The following is a 4,584-nucleotide window of genomic DNA, read 5'->3' as shown; positions in this document are numbered from 1 at the left end:
GTATAGGAATGCTTGTGATTTTTGCACATTGATTTTGTATCCTGAGACTTTGCTGAAGTTGCTTATCAGCTTAAGGAGATTTGGGGCTAAGACAATGGGGTTTTCTAAATATACAACCATGTCATCTGCAAACAGAGACAATTTGACTTCCTCTTTTCCTAATCGAATACCCTTTATTTCTTTCTTTTGCCTGATTGCCCTGGCCAGAACTTCCAATCCTATGTTGAATAGGAGTGGTGAGAGAGGGCATCCTTGTCTTGTGCCAGTTTTCAAAGGGAATGGTTCCAGTTTTTGCCCATTCAGTATGATATTGGCTATGGATTTGTCATAAATAGCTCTTATTATTTTAAGATACGTTTCATCGATACCTAGTTTATTGAGAGTTTTTAGCACGAAGGGTGTTGAATTTTGTCGAAGGCCTTTTCTGCATCTATTGAGATAATCATGTGGTTTTTGTCGTTGGTTCTGTTCACGTGATGGATTACATTTATTGATTTGCATATGTTGAACCAGGCTTGCATCCCAGGGATGAAGCTGACTTGATCATGGTCCATAAGCTTTTTGATATACTGATGGATTTGGCTTGCCAGTATTTTATTGAGGATTTTTGCATCAGTGTTCATCAGGGATATTGGCCTGAAATTTTCTTATATGGTTGTGTCTCTGCCAGGTTATTATTATTGAATTATTGCCTCAATTTCAGATCTTGTTATTGATCTATTCAGAGATTCAACCTCTTCCTGGTTTAAACTTGAGAGAGTGTATATGTCCAGTAATTTATCCATTTCTTCTAGATTTTCTAGTTTATTTGTGTAAGGTGTTTCTAGTATTCTCTGATGGTAGTTTGCATTTCTGTGGGATCAGTTGTGATATCCCCTTTATCATTTTTTATTGCATCTATTTGATTCTTCTCTCTTTTCTTCTTTATTAGTCTAGCTAGCAGTCTGTCCATTTTGTTTATCTTTTGTTTATCTTTATTTCTGCCTTTATTTTGTTATTTACCCAGTAGTCATTCAGGAGCAGGTTGTTCAGTTTCCATGTAGTTGTGCGGTTTTGAGTCAGTTTCTTAATCTTGAGTTCTAATTTGATTGCACTGTGGTCTGAGAGACTGTTATGATTTCCATTCTTTTGTATTTGCTGAGGAGTGTTTTACTTCCAATAATGTGGTCAATTTTAGAATAAGTGTGATGAGGTGCTGAGAAGAATATATATTCTGTTGATCTAGGGTGGACAGTTCTGTAGATGTCTTTTAGGTCCACTTGGTCCAGAGCTGAGTTCAAGGCCTGAACATCCTTACTAATTTTCTGTCTCATTGATCTGTCTAATATTGACAGCAGAGTGTTAAAGTCTCCTACTATTATTGTGTGGGAGTCTAAATCTTTTTGCAGGTCTCTAAGAACTTGCTTTATGAATCTAGGTGCTCCTGTATTGGGTGCATATATATTTAGGATAGTTAGCTCTTCCTGATGCATCGATCCCTTACCATTATATAATGCCCTTCTTTGTCTCTTTTGATCTTTGTTGGTTTCCAGTCTGTTTTATCAGAGATTAGAATTGTAACTCCTGCTTTTCTTTGCTTTCCATTTGCTTGGTAAATATTCCTCCATCCCTTTATTTTGAGTCTATGTGTGTCTTTGCATGTGAGATGGGTCTCCTGAATACAGCACACTGATGGGTCTTGACTCTTTATCCAATTTGCCAGTCTGTGTCTTTTAATTGGGGCATTTAGCCCATTTACATTTAAGGTTAATATTGTTATATGTGAATTTGATTCTGTCATTATGATGCTAGCTGGTTATTTTGTCCATTAGTTGATGCAATCTTTTCATAGTGTTGATGGTCTTTACAATTTGGTATGTTTTTGCAGAGGCTGGTGCCAGTTGTTTCTTTCCATGTTTAGTGCTTCCTTCAGGAGTTGTCATAAGGGAGGCCTGGTGGTGACAAAATATTTCAGCATTTGCTTGTCTATAGATGATTGTATTTCTCCTTCACTTATGAAGCTTAGTTTGGCTGGATATGAAATTCTGGGTTGAAAATTCTTTTCTTTGAGAATGCTGAATATTGACCCCCTTTCTCTTTTGGCTTACAGGGTTTCTGCTGAGAGATCTGCTGTTAGTCTGATGGGCTTCCCTTTGTGGGTAACCCGATGTTTCTCTCTGGCTGCCCTTAACATTTTTTCCATCATTTCAACCTTGGTGAATCTGACAATTATGTGTCTTCAGGTTGCTCTTCTTGAAGAGTGTCTTTGTGGTGTTTTCCATATTTCCTGAGAAAAGTGTTTTCCAACTTGGTTCCATTCTCCCCGTCGCTTTCAGATACACCAATCAAATGTAGATTTGGTGTTTTCACATAGTCCCATATTTGTTGGAGGCATTGTTCTTTCCTTTTTATTCTTTTTTCTCTAATCTTGTCTGCTTGTTTTATTTCAGTAAGTTGATCTTCAATCTCTGATATCCTTTCTTCTGACTTATTGATTCAGCTATTGATACCTGTGTATGCTTCATGAAGTTCTCGTGCTGTGTTTTTCAGCTCCATGAGGTCATTTATGTTCTTCTCTAAACTGGTTATTCTAGTTAGCAAATTGTCTAACCTTTTTTCAAGGTTCTTAACTTCCTTGAATTGGGTTAGAACATGCTCCTTTGGATCAAAGGAGTTTGTTATTACCCACCTTCTGAAGCCTACTTCTGTCAATTCATCAAACTCATTCTCTGTCCAGTTTTGTTCCCTTGCTGGCAAGCAGTTGTGATCCTTTGGAAGAGAAGAGGCATTGTGGTTTTTGGAATTTTCAGTCTTATTGCGCTGGTTTCTCCCCCTCTTTGTGGATTTATCTACCTTTGGTCTTTGATGTTGGTGACCTTCGGATGGGGTCTCTGAGTGGATGTGCTAATCTTTTCTGTTTGTTAGTTTTCCTTCTAACAGTCAGGGCCCTCTGCTGCCAGTCTGCTGGAGTTTGCTGGAGGTCCACTCCAGACCCTGTTTGCCTGGGTATCACCAGAGGAAGCTACAGAACAGCAAAGATTGCTGCTTGTTTTTTCCTCTGGAAGCGCCCAGAGGGGCACCTGCCAGATGCCAGCCAGAGCTCTCCTGTTTGAGGTGTCTGTCGGCCCTTACTGGGAGGTGTCTCCCAGTCAGGATACATGGTGGTCAGGGACCCACTTGAAGAGGCAGTCTGACCCTTAGTGGAGCTGAAACGCTGAGTGGGAGGTCTGCTGCACTCTTCAAAGCCATCAGGCAGGAACGTTTAAGTCTGCTGAAGCTGCACTAAAATTTTTTAGATATGCCATTTGAATAAACTCTGTAGTCCAAGTCAAATTACCTATAAGAACCCCTCATTTATCTGTGCTATGCTCCTAATTTGGAGACACAAACTTGGTACTTAAGAGGACATAAATTTAATGTTAAGTGTGGACCCACGAAGAACCTAGACAGTCAATAGCCACTTGTTCATTCCTGAGTTCTTAAAGCTTCCATTATTAAAAAGCTGTACATTCCATTATCACTATGGAAGAGATAAAATAATCTGCATAAAATAAAAATTAGGCCATCTGCAGTGACTCCCACCTGTATTCCCTGTACTTTGGGAGGCTGAGGCGGGTGTATCACATGGTCAAAAGATCAAGACCATCCTGGCCAACATGGTAAAACCCCATCTCTATGAAAAATACAAAATTAGCCAGGTGTAGTGGCACATGCCTGTAATCCCAGTTATTCGGGAGGCTGAGGCAGAAGAATCGCTTGAACCCAGGAGGTGGATGTTACAGTGAGCCAAGATCACACCGTTGCACTCCAGCTTGGGCAACAAGAGCGAAACTCAATCTCAAAAAAAAAGGAAAAAAAAAAGAAAATAGTCACATCATCTACATGTTGAGGCCACAGATATGTATATGTATTGATATGTATCAATAACCCTTGTTGGCAGAACCACATCACCTGTGTGCTGGTCTCTGTGATAAGTCCCCCTTTATCTGTGGGTATGGCCCAGGTAGAAAAAGCAAGCCAAATCACCTGGTGCAGGGCCCAGAGATATGTCACAATGTCTTCTATAGGCAAAGGCCAGGTAACAGAGGAGAGTCACATCAAATAGTTGATGGGCCCAGAGATATGTCACAATGCCCCTGTAATCAGGGTCCAGGTAAGAGACTCAAATCACCTTTGTTCTGGGCTCCACAATATGTCACAATGCTTTCTCCATAACTGTCATACAAAGAGGAGACCCCGGCTCTCACCTAATTCACTAAGCCTAGCTATGACAGTATCTCTTACATTGGCTGGTTTGTAGGAAGAGGGTCATCATCTCTCCTGTGAGCTGGACCAAGATATATATCATAATCCAGCCTATGGGTAGAGAGCAAGCAGGAGAGTCACATCACCTGGGTGCTGGGCAAGGGATATGTTACAATCTTCCCTGAGGACAGGAACTAGGCAGAAGAGTCACATTACCTGGGTGCTCAGGGAGGGATCTTATTTGACAATCCACTCCTGAAAACAAGGCACAGAATGCATAGTCACATCACATGGGTTCTGGGCCCAGTAATATCTTAGGACAGGCAGATTACCTTAATGGTGGACCAAGCAATATGTCAC

The sequence above is a fragment of the Colobus angolensis genome, unplaced genomic scaffold (genome assembly GCF_000951035.1).
Source record: "Colobus angolensis palliatus isolate OR3802 unplaced genomic scaffold, Cang.pa_1.0 Scaffold657, whole genome shotgun sequence".
Classification (NCBI taxonomy): domain Eukaryota; kingdom Metazoa; phylum Chordata; class Mammalia; order Primates; family Cercopithecidae; genus Colobus; species Colobus angolensis.
This window is presented reverse-complemented; position numbering follows the sequence as displayed.